The sequence below is a fragment of the Toxorhynchites rutilus genome, chromosome 1 (assembly GCF_029784135.1).
Source record: "Toxorhynchites rutilus septentrionalis strain SRP chromosome 1, ASM2978413v1, whole genome shotgun sequence".
Taxonomy (NCBI): Eukaryota; Metazoa; Arthropoda; class Insecta; order Diptera; family Culicidae; genus Toxorhynchites; species Toxorhynchites rutilus.
The window spans coordinates 71,109,837-71,133,699 of NC_073744.1; the positions used below are offsets into that span (position 1 = coordinate 71,109,837).

The 23,863-nt window shown below is 40.2% G+C and overlaps 1 pseudogene; it reads left to right on the forward strand.

Annotated features, from left to right (window-relative positions):
• The first annotated feature begins 10,326 nt into the window (after window positions 1-10,326).
• Window positions 10,327-20,643, forward strand: LOC129782469 (protein IWS1 homolog; annotated as a pseudogene).
• Window positions 20,644-23,863: the final 3,220 nt, after the last annotated feature.

Genomic DNA, 23,863 nt, shown 5'->3' on the forward strand with positions numbered 1-23,863 from the left:
TGGCCTTGCTTGGGGAAAATTTGGCGGATTCATGTCCTTTGGCACGAAACTAACTCCATTGGATTGGTACCAAGCGACAGTGTCCTATGAGTAGTGTACTGATGCCAAATCTGGCCAAAACAGTACTGGGTGGTCATGTTTACGAATCATGGGCAGCAGGCGCCGATTGCGACACTCTCGGACGTAAACAGCTGTATTCATTGTGTCTGTTGTTACGAATAGCTCGGAAAGCATGTCACACTCACATATGGCCTGCCAAACCATAGCCTTTTTACCGAACTTTTCGGTAAAAATTGATGTCTCCGCCTCGTCAACAGTCTGGTCATCCCGAACCGTGTAATACTGATCACCCGGAAGCGTTTTGTAGTCAAACTTGACATAGGTCTCATCGTCCATTATTAGGCACACCGATTTTCCACAAAGCAGATGATCATACAATTTTCGAGCTCTTGGTTTGACGGATGCGGCTTGTTTTTGACTCCGCTTCGGCTTTTTCTGCTTCCTATATGTGTTTAGCCCTAAACTTACCTTGTCACGATAGACGGTACTGAGAGATGACCCTACTTTTTGACGTAGGATTACGTCTTTCGGGAACATATTGCGGTACAAATTGAAAATCGAAAATCGAGCGCACCATGAAAATTGTCCAATTTCAAATGCTTATTGCTCAGTCATTTCATGATGGATTGATGAGATTTCTGCGTCAATCAATTTCGGCACTCCATAACAATTTTTTACATTGAATAAAATAAGATATGTCATGAAACTAACTATCGAACAATTGAAAAATCTCACCCCTATCCTGACGGAAATACCCACTTCTGATTGGTCGAAATTGACGACACATGCGGCGGGTCCCTAACAGAGACATCAAAACCAAGCTGCCTGGGGGAAATCGGCATTGCAGATACATGAAAGTAGAGGGTGCTTTTTTCCCACCGACATGTATTCCCTAACAGAGATTTCAAATCCAAGGGGGAAATCAGCATGTAAGTACCCTCGTGGTCGATAGTTTAACTAATGACGCGCACAAATGGATAGTTCTCATTATAACTAGTGTGGGCATTGCTGATTGCATACGTACTTGCGAATAAATTGGGAGCGATGAACGAGGGTTTTTTTTGTTGTTGTTATTTTCGTTCCAATAAGAATCATTCGATGGGTTGATTGAAGAATGATGTTTCAATGAACTGAATAGAACTTATGCTTGATAGAATATAAATAAAATATAAATTTGGAACTTTTATGTTGGTTGCTTCGTGAAATTTCATACCAATGACCGATCATGTATTGTAAAATTTTATAGTTGGTAAGTGTAAAATTGTGTATGGTAGCTATTGTGTTAAAATGACTTGAAATATGAAACGATTTTTTTCTCCCAAGGAAATTCATGCGACGAGCAAAATTGGAGAATTGAAGGAATATCCGAAGGAATATTGGGTTTAAAGCGAAAAGAAAATGGGTTGTATAAAAACTCAGAAAATAAAAAAAAAATTATAAATGAAATTACCTTTTCCATTTCAAATATATTTTCTCTATACTAAAGTAACACTTTTTTTCTAGTGAGAAAAATTGTGTTTGTTGTTTCTTTATTTCATCTATACATAACACAGGAGCCATCTCGGCCAGGACCACAGAGGGCGGCTTTGGTACGTAATACGCACCATCTAATGACTAATCACCATCCTTCTATCATTATCACTCGGTTATAAACACTGGTGGAGTGAACAAACAATACCTAACAAACGGACCCAAATCATTATCGAAAAGTTTAACAATGTAATTCTTCAAACATATACAAAATCAGCATGCAGCAGATAACGGAATCCTACGTCAACTATGCGGTCGTGTCTTGGACACAACCCTCCTGTGACTTTTTGGCCATATCCCGAACTGAGGCACTCTTCTTACTGGTATAAGCACACAAGACTTTCCGGTCCAAAGTTCCGTCTACCGGACCTGGTTTCCTCTCAGATTTCGGCTTGTCCTGAAAGCTGTAATCTTCACCACAATTCTGAATCGCGTTTCGCACCGCTCCAATGCTTACACCTTCCACTTTTGCCAATTGATTCAACGAAACGCCAGGGATAGTAACCATTTGTGCACGATCATTTTTCGTTTTTCCAGGGAAATGCTTCGCATTGTCACGAAAGTGAGGAAAACCGGCGCTCACAATACACAGAATTCTAAGTTGAACTGTAAACAATAACACACTGTGGAAATCAGCTGTTTAAACGTCATATGGACGCAGCAGGGGCATGTCAAAATCGTGCTTAGACATAATGAAACACCCTATAGAACCCAATGAAATTGATACACAGTATTTTACGTGAATACAGGGGAGCTACTTGGTATGGAACCACAGGATCATGCAATTACACAATTCAAATATCTATTGCAATCTTCATGAGTAATTAAACCGAGCATTGTGTTTCATATGAACATTTTGCTTCGTTTAAAATTCAATCAAACTTTAAATGCCAAATAAAGCAATCAAAATCAACTAGACCTGACTGTCATTCTGCGTTGTAATAATATTTCCCAAAAATCATTTCATGATAGAAATCACAGCGGCCCCGTTGGGGATACCGCACTGGAGATTACGGTTCGCAACTAGTTACGTTTCGCTTCATTTTCACAGTTCACAGTCTGGTCCATCCGCAGCGTTTAATATACATTTTGTGGAACTTTCGTTCCCACAATACTACGTGAAATTAAAACAGTTCCCACACTTATTCCATCCGGATGCATATGAAAAGTAAATATAAGCTGCCGAAGACCGTTCGCTCAACTATCCCTGATCCAGCTTCGATGTTGTTTCACCGCTGTAGCAGCTGTCAGTGTTATGTGCTGGTGCTGCTGTGCGGCAGCCCAAGGGATATGGTTATGAAACAAAGTTGGTTTGGTTCCTAATTTCACACAGCGAAGAGGATGGTTTAGAGTTTCCGCTTCATGTGTTCTGAGCTCCGCGATGCTCGAATGTGATGAACGACCCAAAAACTAACCGGTAGCGCAAATGGATCCCACTTGAATCGTCGGGACAGAAGATTTGTCAAACCAGTCTATGGATAATTCAGTTACAAATTATACTTCCAGCGAACCGTCTCGTTGGCGTATCACATTTTGCTGGATTTATAATTTGTAATATATAATAGCGACGTGAAGCCATCTGTATGTGAACCCTCTTGCATATACACTGTACCGGAGAGCAAGTGATAAAAACATTGTGGCTACATCACTGAGACTTTGCATTATTGTTGAACGATGTTGTAAATTATATTCGTAAACTTTATTTAATCCTTTGTTCATTCAAACCATTCTTTTAATGTATAAATTCTTTGACCAATCGATGAGTAAGGCTTAACACAATGTGTTTTAGGCATCCAAAGAATATGTAGTCATTATTTTAATCCAAATTATAATGATTTATAACTGGTGTTATTAATGTTTTCAATTGATTAATGTTGATTTGAATATACCACATACGCTGAGAGAGAGTTCGTGAAGTGAACGAAAGCTACTGACAAAAAGGGACACACATCTTGAAATACGACCACTCATGCGTCGCAACAGTACCTTTCTCCAATATATGGAATGAATAACAACTTTGCGTTACGTTAAAACATCACAGAAGAACGAAACTCCGACTGATGCATGGATTAAAGTAGTAAGGATAAAGGATTGAAAATATAAAACTGAAACTAGATACTCAACACAATCAATTGGTACCCCATCATTTCGGAACAACAACACAAGTGTTACTCCAAATGATTTCCAAGTGAGCCATCTAGATAGAAATATCAAAAATACTCACTGCACGCTCAGCCTCGCGTAAGGCACGCGAGGAAATTTTATACTATCTGTGAAATCGTAAAACTAGCCCAGGGTTTGTAGCGTGGAAATACCAATAAACTGCACCAAACATGGCACAGGGAAGTGATTTTGGATGGGATATTCCCGTCGCTGTATAGTACTTACTCTATTTCAGGGGTTAGTGGACCCTTTGGTGAGCGGATAAATTCCAGATGTTGGGCATTTTCGTACCTACGAAATCAACAGCAAATTATCGAATCCAGTACCTTGTTTGCTAGGTCTCAACCGGCACACGCCTGCGGTGGATGAAAGGTGACATCTTGTGTGGAATGTGCTTTTTCGGAGCCATCCTGCGCCCACCGAAGCGAACCCGAGGAAGCATTTGCGGTCAGGACTCCAGGACTGTTACGGAATGTGGTTTATCTGTGGAGCAACATGGGCCTGATGATTCCCATTCGAGCATGCTGGTAGCAGTTGCTCGGGCGCATTTCGTTTGAATACATGTGCAATGATTTTCGTACCCGCAACGAAGAGGTAAATGAAAATAGCAACCAAACACACGGAAAGTCTGTGTTCCGAGTTTAGGTCATTGTTTCATTGAGCAAAAACAATGGGATTCAAAAAATATCGCATGTAATCCAGAAAAAAAGAATCATGTCGTTAGGATACCTGGCCAAACAATGATATCATACAAGTACAAAAACGTAATGTTAAACAGGGCATCTCGAGCAAAAGTAAAGTTTATTAGTTTATTTAATATAGCGATATATTCATAATATGGTAACACAGTGAATTCATTCTATTATGGTGATACATCCATAAATTATTCATTTATGTGGCATAACTAATCGTTCAGCAGATAAGAAATAAATACGCTATGTTTCATAACTATAGAGTTGGTACTACTGTCAGTGATCTTAATGGTAATTTTGAACGCAATCTGTCATTAAGTATTCAATTTGATATAAATAATTCTATTTGTTGGCGCACAGAAATAAATATATTCTCCATTTGTACAAATTCCTTGTATGTTCACTCGAATGAAGAAATTATAAAATTTCTATTATAAAAATATAGTTGATTACCTTCTGTATGTACATAATTTGTAATAAACTCACGTTTACTAACGGTTCGGCTGAATGGTTTATAAGGTAACACACTCATACTAATTTTATTTATTTTTTTCAGATTCAATTTTATTATTCAACATTATTGCCTTCGAGGACGATACAGCGTTTATAGCGATTTAGCAACTTTTCGATGCCATTTTTATTGTACTCTTCCGGTTTTTCCAAAATAGGCCCCAGTATTACCGAAATTTCATCTTCATCATCGGTCTTAAATTTCTTGCCAGCGAGCATTATTTACGTGAGAGGTTCATTTCGGAGTGAGATTCCAAATGAATGACAAATGGTGGTTCATTGAAATATATGCCAAAGCTAGTGTTTTTGCAAAGGCTCTATGCATTCAATGAATACAATGTTTTATGAATATATATTTTTTTGATTTTGAAAATTTTCATTCCTTGTTACAAATATGTACAGGGAATAATTTCGTTCATCTTTATAAATTTTTTCCTCTTATTATAATTGATGAAAAATAATATCACTGGGATAAGAAGATAAAAAAAATGAGTGGGTTATATCTATGATATAACCGCAAGGTTGACGTGGAACTACCTTAGCTTAGCAATCATTCGTTTGTATTGATTAATTTCTTGATTGAATGAAACAGTTTCCAAATTCAATTGAGTTCAATATATTTGCTCTGTGAGTGAAAAAAATGAACAAATGCCGTGTAAAGTCAATTCATTTATTGTGATTGATTGTTCTTCGTTACAAGTAAATTTAATGACGGACCTTTTACGTTTGGTATGATGACTAGAACAAAATATATGTACGGAAGAATTATCAAACGTTTGATGAACCAGCCTAAGGCTGAAAATCTTTCCAATAAAGACAAAAAAAAATTATCAAACGATTATTCTATTTTACATTTCCCTCTGAAGTTTACTTCCCAAAAGTGTACATACTTCTCGAATCTCGAATTTGCTTGAAACTGGGAAGTTCATTCGCTTCTAGTGTCTGCACGATTTTCCCAGGTTCCTAAGTTTAGAAGATCATGTTAGGACAGACATAGTCCACTCTGCACAAAGGCAAGCGAGGACAAAAGTACTCGCAGTTTGCATTTATTTGCAGAGCCGATTTCCCCAGAAACCTCGGTTTTGAAGTCTGTGTTAGGGAAACACATTTCAATCGGAACAAAAATACCCCCGATTTGTATGAATTCGCAATGCCGATTTCCCCACGCTTCATGGATTTGAAGTCTGTGTTAGGGAAACACATTCCAGTCGGAACAAAAATACCCCCGACTTGCATGAATTTGAAATACCGATTTCTCCAGGCACCTTGGTTTAGAAATCTCTATTAGGGAACACATTTCGGTGGGAACAAAAGCTCCCCCTACTTTCGTGTGTTCTTCTTCTTCTTTTTGGCTTTAAGAGGGTTTAAACTTTTCAGTTCACTCGCCTCTAGGCTCTTTCGTGTGTTTGCAATGCCGATTTCGCTGCTTGGTTTTAAAGTCTGTGTTAGGGAACATTTTTCGATGAGAACAAAAGTCCCCCTACTTTCATGTATTTGCAATGCCGATTTCCCCAAGGCTGCTTGGTTTAGATGGCTGTGTTAGGGAAACCGTAAATCGGGCCAATCAAAACGATGCAGTTAGGGCGTTTAGATAACGCCTAATATTTTACAGTTATTCAATTGTTTATCTAATGAAAAACAACATTTTGTTAGTTCCGATAGATTTGTAGAAATATTCCCTATCAAGTGATGCAAACATCTCTCCTATCCAGTACGAAATGTTCGAGCTATAATCATTCGAAATCTTTCATTTTGACGTAGGACTACGTCTAACCGGAAGATATAGGGGGTGAAATGGAAATCTAGGAACTGAACAAGTAGGAAAAAATGCAAGATTTGGAACGCTTATAACTCGAGCATTTCTCAATAGATCGCAAAGTTTTTTGCATCAATTGATAGGAAATATATCTACGCATCTATCATAATGAATAACATTTCATTTTTCTTGAGATAAATAATTGAATAATTGTGAAATATCAAGCATTGTCCAAATGCACTATGTGCCCATTTTTTATTGGTCCATTTTGTGCTCCTCAAATCGTACCGACCAAAACGGGCAACCAGAGCAGCAGCGAAACAGAATGAAGTACGATTGGAAAGGAAAAAGAAAAAAATGAACGAAACATTGGTCGCAGTCTCATATATGCGTAATTCTCGAGCCAGCCAGCCAGATTAAAAATCCCCGCTCCGCTGCCGTAACGATCATTCTCATTCAAACCGTACACCACATCGGTTTGCATCACAACACATCAACAAACCAACCCAAGTAACCATGTCTGACCATGGCAAAGGAGGAAAAGTGAAGGGAAAGGCAAAATCCCGCTCGAACCGTGTTGGTCTGGAGTTCCCCGCAAGGGTAGCTAGGCCGAGCGCGTTAGTACCAGTGCACCAGTCCACCTAGCCGGCGTTATATAGTTTCAGCCGCCGAAGTGATCGAGTTAGCTGGCAAAACTGCTCGCGACGATAAGAAAACCCGCATTCGGAACAGAACACATTCGGTTCGATGGACATCAAAACAACAGGCAGTTGCAGCGAGTGGCGAGTGGCAAACGCAATCGCAAAACGGCAGCATGTAGCAGAAGAAAAAATTTTGTTCTTTATACAATCTGCTTTGGTGGCAAATCCAGAACAAGGCGACATCGAGGGCGTTCGAGATGGTTTTTTTCAAAACCACGAGTACAAAGTTTTCTAAATTGGAACCATTCCATAAAACACGGCGCTTGTCAGGGCCATTAAACCTTTCAAAAAAGAGTTTACGAAATACAGTTCAATGCTTTCTAAAATAATATCCAAAATAATAATAAAACACAAATTGATTTTTTCATAATTTGTTGACCAGGATCTGATGAGTATGTGAATTTGGCAGTTGTTCTGAGCTTATTGATAGTTGGGGACTTTACTGATTATTCAATTTTCACCAATTCTTAAATTGTGTACAGTAATTTACAATTAGTTCGACATTTAGCTAATTGGACGGACATGTAATGCGACATATTTAGTTGGACATTTTTGTAAACATAGAGATCCAAATTATGACCCCACATTGAAAGTCGACACTGTACCACTGTTCACAAAGCTGGATGGGAAGAAATTTTCCAACTGTAAAAGTGGTTGTACGGCATCGTTTAACATCGCATCGCATCACATCATAAAAAGAAAACAAGCAGCAACGTGGACGTGTGGATGTAACAAAGGAGAACAAGTTAAGGGAAAGGCAAAGTCCCACTCGAACCGTGCAGGTGTGCAATTCCCCGTAGGTGTATCCGCCAATTGCTCCGCAAGGGTAGCTAGGCCGAGCGCGTTAGTACCAGTGCACCAGTCCACCTAGCCGCCGTTATATAGTTTCGGCCGCCGAAGTGATCGAGTTGGCTGGTAAAGCTGCTCGCGACGATAAGAAAATCCGCATTCAGAACAGAACACATTCGGTTCGGTGGACATCAAGACAACAACAGGCAGTTGCAGCGAGTGGCAAACGCAATCGCAAAACGGCAGCAGGTAGCAGAAGAACAAAGTTTGTTCTTTATACAATCTGCTTTGGTGGCGAATTCAGAACAAGGCGGCATCGAGGGCGTTCGAAATGGTTTTTTCTTCAAAACCAAGAGTACTAAGTTTTCTAAATTGGAACCATTCCATAACACACGGCGCTTTTCAGGGCCATTAAACCTTTCAAAAAAGAGTTTACGAAATACAGTTCAATGCTTTCTAAAACAATATCCAAAATAATATTAAAACACAAATTGATTTTTTCATAATTTGTTTTCCAGGATATGATGAGTATGTGAATTTGGCAGTTGTTCTGAGCTTATTGATGGTTGGGGACTTTCCCGATTATTAAATTTTCATCAATTTTTAAATTGCTTCTAGATTGAAAGTACAGTAATTTACATTTAGCTCGACATTCAGCTAATTGGACGGACCTGTAATGCGACATATTTAGTTGGACATTTTTGTAAACATAGAGTTCGAGGTCCAAATTATGACCCCATATTGAAAGTCGACACTGTACCACTGTCATCGCAAATGTTCAATTACAGGTTAAAATCGCATCCAATGCGACACTGAGTGGTGCTTCGGCACGTCGCCTTAAATATAATTTACTGTACAACATGGCACAAGCTGGATGGGAAGAAATTTTCCAACTGTGAAAGCTGTGGCGAGTGGCAAACGCAATCGCTAAACAGGAAGGTTTAGCCGAACAAGATGGGGATATCGAGTGATAGCAAAACAATAATCTCTTTAAATTAATTTAAGATAATTTTGTGATCCTGAAAATGACCCTTCTTAGCCTGCATGTGAATCCAACGAGCGAACAAATCGTAATGAATGTATTTGTTCTTTCTTTCTTTGTTTTTTAAGAGGCTTTAAACTTTGAAGTTCATTCGCCTCTAATGTATTTTTTTGCCATCGCTGCCTTTTAACGCTCTTTCGTTCGTCTCGTTGGACTCGCCCCTTTGGCTGAGTCTGCCGATTTGTCTCTATCCTGTGAGCGTGTACCGCTACAGTACAAAAGGCGCGGATCCGCTGAAAAATATATCATTCTCTTTCAAACCGTAAATCAGTGTGGTTGTATGGCATCGTTCCACATCACATCGCATCAACGGATTGGTACCGGAGCACCAGTATACCTAATAGCGGTTATAGAATTTCGGCCGCCGGAGTGCTCGAGTTAGCTTGCAAAGCTGCTCACAACAATAAGAAAACCCGCCTACAGAACAGAGCACATTCGGTTCGGTGGCAACAACTAGTTTCAGCGAGTGGCAAACGCAATCGCAAAACGGCAGCAGGTAGAAGAAGGAAAAAGTTTGTTTATACTCTGGCGCCTTGGAAGGAGTTTGCAGATTTTACCTGTTTTTTCACACCTAAAAAACTAACTTTTGCTTCTAGCAGCCTTTCTGAAGGCTAAGTTAGTCCTCAATATAGTTTTAGTTTACAGATTTGCTGCAGCAGACGACATCCGTTTACTTCGACCGCAGTGAGCGGTGCTTACCGGCGTGCCGGAAAAGCGCGCGCTTTTCGGCGTCACCAACGCCACGCCCCCTTTTTTCTTTTGGGCAGTGTTGGCAGTTTATTTGTAGCGATTAGTGATTTTAAATATAAAATATAATTTAAAAAGAAGACGTGCGCTTACGAACAGTGAAGTGACTGGTGAAAACAATTTCAAAAGCTTATACGCGATATTGGTGGTTTTACAAGTGCTCTGGTTAAAAAAGTGTGAATTTCTGGGCATATATCCCTAAGTGTAAAGCCCCCATAAATATTATATAGTGTTTTAACCCGAAGAAAACCCCAGTCATCGGCTATACCTAGGGTGTAGCCAGACAACAGCATGGCTTCAAGTAGCTCCGGGCCTCCGGGAGGCCGAGCTACAAACATGTACGAGGGTAAACCTACCCAACGTACCGCTCCAAGGTGGGCCGACCCACTAAACGGAAATCTTCAAATCCTGCTACTTCGTGCAACAGGAGAGAACATAATCCCGACTAATCCGTTCGTAGTAAGCAAGACGATCGCTAATGCTGTAGGAAAAAAATATTACACAGCGCGACCGCAACGAGACGACAAGAAGAGGACTCAATATATCCTTACGGCCAAGGATGAGGATATCATCGGTAAGCTCCTTTTAATTAATCAACTGATTGATGAAACCCCTATCGAAGTAATTTACCACCCTACTCTAAATCAACGTAAATGCGTTGTTACTTGCCGTGATGTCATGGACATTAAGGAATCCGAACTGGTTACAGAGCTTTCCGATCAAGGTGTGATCGATGTCAAGCGCATAACCAGGAAGGAGAATAATATTGTTGTGACAACTGCCACTCTCATTTTAACTATTCGTGGAACTGTTGTTCCAGACTTTATTAATTTCGGATTTATTCGGGCTGGGACTAGAAATTTCTATCCCAACCCAATGCAATGCTTTAAATGCTACAAATTTGGGCATACAAGCAAACGATGCAAACGCGATAACCCGCTTTGCAGAAATTGCGGTCAAGAACATCCAGAACAAAAGGATGGAACTAAAACCTGCAACGCTTCAGCATTTTGCGTGAATTGCCAAGGGGACCATTCCTCTTCGAACAGGAAATGCCCTGTATGGCAATGCGAAAATAATATTACCAAAATCCGAGTCGACTATGGTATCTCCTATAAAGAGGCAAAGGACAAATACAATGGACAAATTAATGGACCAACATATGCAAGTGTCTTGCAAGACAAACTCTCCAACTTGCAAAAATCAGTAACCAGCTGCAACTGTAAATGCAACTGCGCTGCAACTGCCTCGGCCGTTTCGGCCTCTTCCAGCCGCGAAAGCACCCCTTCAATTGATACTACACTCGACACTACCATGACAAATTCGCCAACTGATAGTTCAACAGCTGAATCTGAGAGCGAATCAGTCATCTCCATGGATACTTCCGATGTTCCAAACAAAAATAAAAATAAAGAAAGATTGCGAAAGGCTCATCTTCAGATTCAGATCAAAAATCCGAAGATGAAACCCTAACTAATAAAGACAAGAAAAGAACAAGAAATGAACAAAAACAGACACCAACAACAAATAACAATACAACCCCAACAGAAAACAACAACAACAACAACACTCATCAAACAAAAAAAGATAGGTGGGTAATGTCGGGGACATAACCGGAGTGACATAGGACTATACAAAGGGGACAGCTTTTGCTAAATATATATTTTAAATATATTGTATTCTTTTCTTCTCCTACGTAAATACCTACCTATCTACCTGAAAAATGGATTAGTTTACTGTTTACTCTTTATGAACATGTTGGGGGTTCTGAAAAGAACCTTTGTTGTGTTTTTGCTTTTTTTTACAAACTTTCTCAATTTTTTCTCACTATCTCGTAGTTGATTCTTGATTTTTTTTTCTGAAGGCTTTGTACTTATTAAATGTTCAACGCCAGGCATCTTTTGGCGTATGTACATATCGTACAATCAAAATGATGGCTGTGATAGGGAATGCATAGGTGGTCATCAGCTCATTCACTGTTTTGCCACCCAACTCGATCACTTCGGCGGCCGAAACTATATAACGGCGGCTAGGTGGACTGGTGCACTGGTACTAACGCGCTCGGCCTAGCTACCCTTGCGGAGCAATTGGCGAATACACCTACGCGGAACTAAAGACCAACACGGTTCGAGCGGGATTTTATCTTTCCCTTCACTTTTCCTCCTTTCTCATGTCCAGACATGGCTGCTTGTGTTAGTTTGTTGATGTGATGTGATGCGAAACGATGTGGTGTACGGTTTGGATGAGAATGATCGTTACGGCAGCGGAGCGGGGATTTTTAAGCTGGCTGGCTCGAGAATTATGCATGTGTGAGACTGCGACCAATGTTTCGTTCATTTTTTTTCTTTTTCCTTCCCAATCGTGCTTCATTCTATTTCGCTGCTGCTCTGGTTGCCCGTTTTGGTCGGTACGATTTGAGGAGCACAAAATGGACCAATCAAAAATGGGCACATAGTGCATTTGGACAATGCTTGATATTTCACAATTATTCAATTGTTTATCTCAAGAAAAATGAAATGTTATTCGTTATGATAGATGCGTAGATATATTTCCTATCAATTGATGCAAACACCTTTGCGATTTATTGAGAAATGCTCGAGTTATAAGCGTTCCAAATCTTGCATTTTTTCCTACTTGTTCAGTGCCTAGATTTTCATTTCACCCCCTACATCTTCCGGTTAGACGTAGTCCTACGTCAAAAATACATTCATTACGATTTGTTCGCTCGTTGGATTCACATGCAGGCTAAAAAGGGTCCTTTTCAGGATCACAAAATTATTTTCAATCTAAAGAGTTTATTGTTTTGTTATCACTCGATATCCCCATCTTGTTCGGCTAAACCTTGCTGTTTAGCGATTTGTTGCCACTCGCCACAGCTTTCACAGTTGGAAAATTTATTCCCATCCAGCTTTGTGACATGTTGTACAGTAAATTACATTCAATGCGACGTGCCGAAGCGCCACTCAGTGTCGTATTGGAGGCGATTTTAACCTGTAATTGAACATTTGCGATAACAGTGGTACAGTGTCGACTTTCAATGTGGGGTCATAATTTGGATCTCTATGTTTACAAAAATGTCCAACTAAATAAGTCGCATTACATGTCCGTCCAATTAGCTAAATGTCGAACTATCGAACTAAATGTCCCCAACTATCAATAAGCTCAGAACAAATGCCTAATTCACATACTCATCAGATCCTGGCAAACAAATTATGGAAAAATCAATTTGTGTTTTATTATTATTTTGGATAATGTTTTAGAAAGCATTGAACTGTATTTCCTAAACTCTTTTTTGGAAGGTTTAATGGCCCTGAAAAGCGCCTTGTTTTATGGAATGGTTCCAATTTAGAAAACTTTGTACTCGTGATTTTGAAAAAAACCATTTCGAACGCCCTCGATGCCGCCTTGTTCTGGATTTGCCACCAAAGCAGAACAAACACAAACACAAAGAACAAACTTTGTTCTTCTGCTACCTGCTGCCGTTTTGCGATTGCGTTTGCCATTCGCCACTCGCTGCAACTGCCTGTTGTTGTCTTGATGTCCACCGAACTGAATGTGTTCTGTTCTGAATGCGGTTTTTCTAGGTGGACTGGTGCACTGGTACTAACGCGCTCGGCCTAGCTACCCTTGCGGGGAACTCCAGATCAACACGAGCGGGAACTCCAGATCAAGGTTCGAGCGGGATTTTGCCTTTCCCTTCATTTTCCTCCTTTACCATGTCCAGACATGGCTGCTAGGGTTGGTTTGTTGATGTGTTGTGATGCGAACCGATGTGGTGTACGGTTTGAATGAGAATGATCGTTACGGCAGCGGAGCGGGGATTTTTAAGCTGACTGGCTGGCTCGAGAATTACGCATGTGTGAGACTGCGACCAATGTTTCGTTCATTTTTTTTCTTTTTCCTTTCCAATCGTGCTTCATTCTATTCCGCTGCTGCTCTGGTTGCCCGTTTTGGTCGATACGATTTGAGGAGCACAAAATGATTATGATAGATGCGTAGATATATTTCCTATTAATTGATGCAAAAACCTTTGCGATCTATTGAGAAATGCTCGAGTTATAAGCGTTCCAAATCTTGCATTTTTTCCTACTTGTTCAGTGCCTAGATTTCCATTTCACCCCCTATATCTTCCGGTTAGACGTAGTCCTACGTCAAAACAACAATAACAACAACAGCAACGCACATTCAACAAAAAACAACACAAACACAACAAACACTCCAAAGACTTCTACACCAAACAAAAACAACACCAATACCTCAAAGAAAGCTTCTCTTTCCAAGGGTAAAGGACCATCGAACTAATTCTCTTAGGAATTAGAGTTAAAAACACCAACACATTCACTCCAATACAGAAATTCGGGATACAATGGAACATCAGAAGTATCCGACAAAATATTTTAGAACTAAAAATTCTTATTTCGAGCTCTAATCCCACAGTCATAGCCCTTCAAGAAACTATGACACCAAACAATTTCAACAAACACTTCATCCCAAAGTACATCACATACTTCAAAGAGGGTCCCAACCCCTCAAAGCACGGAGTTGCAATCGCAATCAAGGATGGCACTCCACATGATCTTCTTGCAATTACCACCGACCGTCAGGCAGTGGTAGTACGCATTAAACACCCCTTTCCAATCACTGTCGTCAGCATCTACATCACTAATAATTCTAATCCGGCCACTCTACGAGGCCAACTGGACCATCTGTTATCCCAACTTCCCGCCCCAATCATACTTATGGGTGATTTCAACGCCCACTCATACGCCTGGGGAGGCGCATACCTCGATCAAAAAGGATCTATAATCGAAGATTTTATCTCCGACCATTCCCTACTCCTTCTAAACAACGGCCAACACACCAGAATTCATCATACTGGTACTACTTCGGCCATTGATCTTACTATGGTATCACACAAACTCTCTTCAAAACTTTCATGGAACATTCACGATGATACCTGCGGCAGCGATCATTTTCCAATTCTCATCTCCTTCGGCCAATCTTCTCCAGAGTTTCCAACAAGGCCAAGATGGAAATTTGAATATGCTGACTGGGCTGGCTATCAATTTGATATTGAAAACCGCCTTTCCGCTAAACAAGACTGGACAGCCGAGGAATTCTCCAAAGTTGTCCTTGAGGTTGCAATGTTGCACATCCCTAGAACCAGTGGCATCCCTGACAGGAAATGCGTCCCATGGTCGCCTGAGGTGAAGGCAGCGATCAAAGGTCGACGTAAGGCCTTACGCAAACTCAGAAAGGCCCATCCGGATAACCCCCATAAGCCCACTCTGCTCACAGAGTTCCAAAGGGCTCGCAACGAAAAACACAATAGTTGGGCTAAATTCGTCAGCGAAATTAACCCTAACACGTCGACAAAGGAGTTATGGAGTAAGATTGGTAGGCTTCATGGCAAGAAAAGAAGCAAAGAGTATAATCTTCTTATTAACGGTCAATACACCAATTACCGGAAAATCATCGCCGAGGCGTTCGGAGATTTCTTTGCATCTGCCTCCTCCAATCAAAATTACGACCAAACCTTTCAAACCCACAAAACGGAATGCGAAAAAATTCCCATCGATTTTCATACCGATGTGGAATTTGACTTCAACAAAAACCTCTCCCTCAAAGAGCTCGATTGGGTACTGAACAAAGTCAAACAAGGATCCACCGGACCCGATGACATCAGCTACCCGATGCTAAAGAAACTACCTCATCTCGGGAAAAAAGCACTTCTGAAGCTCCTCAACAAAGTCTGGGACAGTGGAACCCTCCCCAGTTGCTGGAAAGAGGGTTTAATGATCTGTATCCCGAAACCAGACATGAACAATCATCTTCTCGACAATTTCCGCCCCATCACTCTTCTAAGTTGTGTTGGGAAAGTCATGGAAAAAATAATAAATCGACGCTTAACGACCTTTCTCGAGTCAAATAAGCTGATTGATTCCAGACAATTCGCATTCTGCCCGGGAAAAGGTACAGAAGATTGCCTCGTAGCAATCGAAAAAATCCTAGACGACGCAACTGAAAAATTACAGAACATAGATATCGTTTCACTTGACCTATCCAAGGCCTTCGATCGGGCATGGAGGTACCCAGTGCTGAAAAGCCTTTTCAACTGGGGGTTTCGTGGGAGGTTAGGCCTCTTCATAAAAAGTTTCCTTGAAAACCGGTCTTTCAAAACCATCATCAACAACCATAGGTCTTCTTTAAAAATCCCTGAAAACGGTTTCCCCCTAGGCTCAGCACTTTCACCTACCCTTTTCAACATTGCTATGCAATCCATCTTCGAACTAATTCCCGATCACATAAAGATCATAGTCTATGCAGATGACATAACTCTTATCTCTACGAGCTGCTTCGGCTTAAATCAGAGAAAGAGGCTTCAAAAAACCTTAGACTCCATCCAAAACTGGGCTCTAAAAACAGGTTTTAAAATTTCCCCGGAGAAATCCAAGCACATGTACATTGGAAAACATCTCAGTAGGAGAACCTATCTTCAACTTAACAAAATCCCGATCCCCACAACGAGGACATTGAAAATACTAGGAGTTACTTTTGATAAGAAACTAAACTTCTTACCACATTCCCAAAAGACCAAAATAGCCACCAGAATGAAGCTGAACATCATCAAGGCTATTGCAGGCAACCTAGCCTCTGGTCACAGAAAAACACTGCTAAATATTGTAAACGTTTGGTTGGTCCCAAAAATCCTATACGGAATAGGCACCTTCAGCCGCGGAGGGGACGGTGTGTTAAACACCATTCAACCAGTTTACAATAAAGCAGTCAGGATTGCAATCGGAGCTTTTCCCACTAGCCCCACTCTTGCCGTAATGGCTAAAAGTGGTCAACTTCCCTTCAAACACCTGGCGACAAAAGCCATCACAAATAAAGCCATCCGTCACCTGTCACTTCCCGACAGTGACCACAATGTCCTACTAATATGCAGGGCCAAAACATCATTCAACAACCTCACAAACAAAGACCTCCCCAATATTTGTGAACGGCCATCTGCTACGGGAAGAAATTGGAACGTCAAACCGCCGAACATTAACCTTGATCTTCTTAAGGCTGTCCAAGCGGGAGACCCTTCTCCAAAAATCAAAGCTTGCTTCAATAACCTCGTTGCATCCAATTTTCAAATTAATCACCAGGTATATACAGATGGTTCAGTCAATGCCGATGGAGTTGGATGTGGAATTTTTGAGAGTAGATACATAGGTAGCTCTTCTCTTCCACCGCAATGCTCCATCTTCAGTGCGGAAGCTTTCGCTCTTTTAATAGCTACCCAAGAATGCACCCATGATTTCCTTCCTACTACAATATTTTCCGACTCAGCTAGCTGTCTCCATGATCTTCTAAGTGGAAACAGCAAACACCCATGGATAATACAAACAGAAGAGGCTGCTTCAGATACAAACATCTCCTTCTGCTGGGTTCCTGGTCACTCAGGAATCCGCGGAAACACAGCCGCCGACATATTGGCCAGCAAGGGCAGCAAAATGGAACCCCCAGACATGCCCTGTCCTCCATCTGACATTGTCCGCTGGGTAAAACAGCAAGTCCGTGAAAGTTGGGACATAGACTGGATAAACAGCCGTCCCACTCATCTTCATCAAATCAAAAATTCCACTCTCCCTTGGGAGGACCGTCTCAATAGTAGGGAAAGGCAAGTCCTTACCCGTCTTCGAATTGGGCACACTAACTTCAGCCACTCACACTTGTTCTACAGAGCCGAAAAACCCCAATGTGCTTGCAATGTAGCACCCGTTTCCGTTAGCCATCTTCTATTAGAATGCCAACATACCAAAGATGCTCGAGCCCGACACAATATAGGTCAGAGTCTCCGAGATATCCTCAGTAGAGACGAGACCCAAGAAACTAATCTTATTGCGTTTCTGAAAGAAACCGACTTCTTTGGTAAAATCTAAATCGAAATACTAAGTACTTTTGAAATTGTTTATTTATTACAGTTCGCCACTTCACGGTCATGTATGCGTGTTCATACTACATACTACATACATATATATATACACGCATCTATTAATACATATTCTCACATATATATTCCATTTATTACATTACTTAACTGATTTCCTAACTTTACTAACTTATTATCCTCCTGAGAAGGGCCTTTTTGTTTTTTTGTTTTGTTTTGGAACGCGCCTTTCGCTGGGTCACTTGTGCTTCGTTACTGCTTTGGTCCTCGGATCAGTAAATATTTACTTTTCTTTACAGCATATATTAAATATCTTATGAAGCATAGGATCCCTTCCTACCTTCTTCTTTAACCGAGAGTCGAGCGGACAGATCTGATGAGTGATTTTGTTGGTTTCCCTTTCGCCAGTCCCCTCTGGGCTGGTTTTATTGTGGCTCTTCACTGGGCTAGAGGCGAATGAACTGCAAAAGTTTAAAGCCTCTTAAAAACAAAGAAAGAAAGAAAGAAAGAGCACATTCGGTTCGGTGGCAACAACTAGTTTCAGCGAGTGGCAAACGCAATCGCAAAACGGAAGCAGGTAGAAGAAGGAAAACGTTTGTTTATACAGACTGCTTTGGTGGCAAAACCAGCCACCGTAAAACACGGCGCTTTTCAGGGCCATTAAGCCTTTCAAAGAAGAGTTATTAAAAGTTTTTCACAATACCAATGCATTCAAAAGTGACATAATATGACATATAATATAAACTGATTTATTTTGTTTGTGCTTGTTCTTGAACTTATTGGTGGTTGGGGTCTTTTAAATTGATCATTCAGATTTCAGAAACCCATGCATGGTTTCCGAATTAAAAGTGGTTTCAAATTACAACACATTGTATGCAAGAATGATAACGAATTTTCTCGGTAGCAAGAACTGCTTTCTTTGGTTGATAACTGATGTTGAAAATTGACTGACGTTACATCTGCATTGTATAGAAAAATAACTAAGGAGCAACATGATGAACTATGTATTTCCTGCTGCTCTGTTCTTATTTTAAAGGACTTTAATCCGAAAGTCATCCGTCCCTGTATTTACTGTTGGTTTTTCAGAACGCTTATAGTTCGTTTATTTCTCCACAGATCGTAGAGTTCGTCTCCAAAACCTCAGCTCTTTTTTATTTTTATTTACTTTGTTTGCGGAGACTACAAATCTTACAATTACATTCGTCTCCGAAACACGGAAACAGTTTAAGGTACGGTAATGTGCTCAATAGTGAAATATATGATAGTGAATGAGCTGATGACAACCTATGCATCCCCTATCACAGCCATCATTTTGATTGTACGATATGTGCATACGCCGAAAGATACCCGGCGTTGAACATTTAATAAGTACAAAGCCTTCGGAAAAAAATCAAGAATCAACTATAAGACAGTGAGAAAAAATTGAGAAAGTTTGTAAAAAAACGCAAAAAAAAACAAACAGAGTAAACAGTAAACTAATCCATTTTTCAGGTAGATAGGTAGGTATTCACGTAGGAGAAGAAAATAAAACAATATATTTAAAATATATATTTAGCAAAAGCTGTCCCCTTTGTATAGTCCTACGTCACTCCGGTTATGTCCCCGACATTACCCACCCGTCTTTTTTCCTGCATGTTCTGACGTAGTCCCACGTCAAAAAAAATTATTTGCAAATCTGTTTTTGCATAGTCCCTTTGCATTAATATGATTATATGTTATTTCAATTGTTTTGATTTTGTATCCGTGTTTTGATTCCGCATTCGTGTTTTGACTTAGTGCCCGGTGCTGATTCCGTGATAATTACGCTAAAAGTTTGGTGAAAAGGTTTTTAATTTTATAGTCTCCTCACATAAAAGCCATGCAGGTAAGATATATTTATTATCGCATTTAATAAAATTCCAAAAGCTAAATTTTATCCATAGATAATGAGCAGTTTCGCCTTTTGGATAGATGATGACATGCAGCTGAAGAAGATCGCCAACTCAACAAAGAGAATAAGCCAGCAGACAAGAAAATTATCATCTCAAGTTTGCCATGTCTCAGCTGATCACGAAGGATCTTCAGCCTGCCTTCCTCGAGCATAACGTACTAAACGTTTTGACGGATCAATAAGCTCCGTTACCGAACAAATCGTTGCTAATCGTTGCAGATTCGAGAATCTATTCTGGAACTTCTTTTCGATGTAAGACTGTCGGAGAGATTGCAGTGTTTAGACTACCATTAAGTAATGTTTGGATTTCAGTTTCCTTGTATTGAAAAGTTCTATCTCAAATAGCCAAGAATTGAAAAGGCCGTGATGTACCTCTACAAGCACCCTCGAGAATCGAGAGAATGAAAAATTGATATCCGAATGGGCTCGACCAATATTCAACCTGAGCACCGATTTCAAAGCGATATCACGTGAGGAACGCCAGGAACGAGACTTGCAGCAGATGTCCAAAAAACGCAAAACCTCGCCGGACCCACAGGGTTAGAGCAGTACCAGCAAAAAGGGCTTACCGTTCACCGAGGCTAATAAGTAAGAATTATGATAATAGGAAGCAACTTCTTTATTATAATCAAATTCGTTCATTTTTAGGGGTGTATTACGATTCGGAAGCAAAGGATGGGTACAATGGGCTCGCGTTCCCATGCCTTCGGGTAAGGAGTACATTGTTCGGCCAAAATCAACAAGTGATATTGATATGAGTCGGGTAATTATTCCTACATCTTAAAGAGATCTAGAGAAAAAAGCGATAAAAGTAGAATAATATAAGGATAATAAAATTAGGCTGCAAAAGTGGACTTCGACATTTTTTATATCTCAGAAAATTTGAGGTTCCTAGTCACAATAGGATTTTTCTCCATCCTCCTTATCAACTCCTGAAACTGCTTCCGATTTGTCACACGTAACCTGAAATATATAATTCTATCATAAATGGAGACGCAAATCGCACTCATTTTTTGGCTTCCATTGATCGTACTAATCGATAACAAGAGAGGATACGACTTCAAAAGTCACAAAATGACAAGTTTTTTGACTGCAATCGCCCATGAGAATTGAGTGAGTGTTCATGAGAGTTCATTCAAGGTAAAAATCTCACCATAGTCGCCTTCGGAAATTGAGTGAGACAATTTTTCCGAGCTGTCACTTCTCATTCGCGCATCAGAATCAGCCCCAATTTTAAGTATGTTAAATAAAGCATCAAATTTCGATCAGAAATACGACATTTCTTTTTCCCCAACCCAATATGTGAGAAGCCGGTTGAATTTAAGTATATAGTGTAGAATACAATAACTATCTGCATTTATTAGACTGGCCATTTGAACTTTATTGTCGTGTTAAAGCGCGAAACATTCAAAAAACTAAAATTCCAGTGTTTCATAACTATAGAAAAAAAAAACTGAAAAAACTCTCACTCCATTACAAAAATTAACGTCAATTTCACATGAATTACAATAAGTTTCTAATTCATAGGTCATCCTTAGTTCTCAATCGGCCAGCCATGTTGTAGTTTGTATCTCGTTCTACGCAAAGGATATTGCTCGTTTAAGCTCTTCAAATCACTCATACTGCTTGTAAGCTGCATCTACTATCCGTACGATCACTCCTCATAACTTCCTGACAGGGTTTTGATTTCGTAAGCAGGCTGACCAGTCCAGAATATGCAAAAACAGCAGTCAATGATTATGAAGTACTTCGTTGCATTTCTGACTGTTCATTCGTATTAATGGTAAGCTATCTAAGCCATGTCTTTTTGAGAAAATTCTCCCCAAGATAGCATAAATCATTTATCATTTTATTTTATTGATTGTTTTTTATTTATTTGCCGCGTCTCGAATGTTAGAAAACGATTCCACAGACTGATCTTAACCTAATAACCCTTAATCCTATTTTTCAACACATTTTTAGACATGTCAAAATCAAACACTGTACAAACACTGTTGAACAAACGAAGACAAACATCCAACGGTTTATTGAGACCATAAGGGGTTCTATGTCGTCTTATGTCGTCCTATGAACGACTTATGAAGTTGACGGGAAGGTGCATAAAACGAAACACTGGAAAACAATGATGGTCAGTCGATGTTTCTCGAAATCACATCAAAGACAAAAACCCGTTGTAGATTGGATCGTCTGGAGGCAAGCGTTTCGAGAACGATGAGTCTACAGCGGCTTCCATAATCGGACATGATCGTAGAGTCAGACCACGGTTATGAGCAAAGAGCGTTGCACTCTTTCCATTCGGATTGTTTGGGTTGTGTGAAATGGAGCCCACACACATACCGCATACTCCAAGATACTACGCGTAAATATCCTGGAAGTGGCTGGTACTACGTCGAACAAATCCTAGAGCTGAGAACGCTTTGGCGGTGGTTGCGTTGATGTGTTCGTTGAATCGAAGCTTGTTGTCGATGGTCACACCGAGATCGCGGATGGTGATTGTCGGCGAGAAAATGCGATAGACTTACACTTTTTCACATTTAGCTCCATACCGTTCTCAACGCACCATTTTTGCAGTTCATCAATATCGGCCTGAAGTGCACAACAATCGAGGTGAGATGCGACGGATCTGAAAATCTTCAGGTCGTCGGCTTAAAGCAGCTTTCGTGATTTCAATCGGAAGCACAGATCGTTCACGAACAGCACGAAAATGACTGGCCCCAGCACGCTGCCTAGTGACACACCGTATGTGATTGGGAACACAAGAGAATGCGAACCGTTGATATTGGCGAACGCCTCCCGCTCAGTCAAATAGGAACGCAACCACTCTGTGATCCAGTGAGGGAAACCCAGGTGACGAAGTTTCATAATGGCGAAATCGTGAGGTACTTTGTCGAACGCTTTCGAGAAATCGTAATAAATGTCGTCTACTTGTTGCTTTTTCTCAATTTCAGATGATAAAAAGCTGGTGAACGCCATGAGGTTTGTTGTGGTTGACCGCTTCTTTATGAATCCACGTTGAAATTCGGAGATAGTTGTTCGGGATGCTGAATAGAGAACGTTGTGCACATTTCTCTAACACTTTCGTCAGGCAACACAAAATGGAGATACCACGGTATTTTTCCACGAGATGATTCGAATCTGTTTTAAGTATCGGGCAGATAGAAGCTGTCTGCCATAGCTTCGGGAAAACACTGTGGCGAGCGACTTATTGAAAATCGGTGACACTTGCTTTCTCAGATACTTCGCACATTCTTTCAGGAATAACGGTGGAAGATTGTCGCTCCCGGGTCCCTTGGAAGCGTCGAGTTGATTCAAAATAGTCCGAATTTCGAATTGCGTTATGATGAAAAGTGGTTTAGATTGTGATAGATGCGTAGAAATATTTCCTATCAATTGATGCAAACATCTGTCCAATCTATTAAGAAATGTTCGAGTTATAAGCATTCGGAATCTTTCATTTTTTCGTGCATGTTCTGTGTTTAGGTTTTGATTTCACTCCCCATATATTCCGGTTAGGCGTAGTCCCACGTGAAAAAATGCGGGTCTAAAATTTTGAACAAAACTACCAATTTTCACGAAAATCTGAGAATATTGGGTTGAAATGGAATGTCACACGATGAATCACAAAATACATTTCCGGTTTACTTTATATAGTTATTTTCAAGATATCTGAAATAAAGCAGAAGACTCGTTTACGTTTTATGTTGCCCAATTTCGATATTTCGTTCCGTTGGGTGGTCAAGTGTTTGCGTTTTCATCATTTACAGCAATTAATCGTGATTCTCAGTCCTACCGTTCAACAATAATATCTTCCATTATGATGACAGGGAAACCCTAGGATGAGGCATGATGTGTATTTAATTATTATGTCAATGTCTTCAATCATCGCTGTGTACAAACAAGAGATTAACATGTAATATAATTTCTAATTTAAAATTGTCGAGGTACTCAATTGGCGATCTTACAAGAAGTTTCCCTTCATTTCAGTTTCGTAGATTTTATGATTG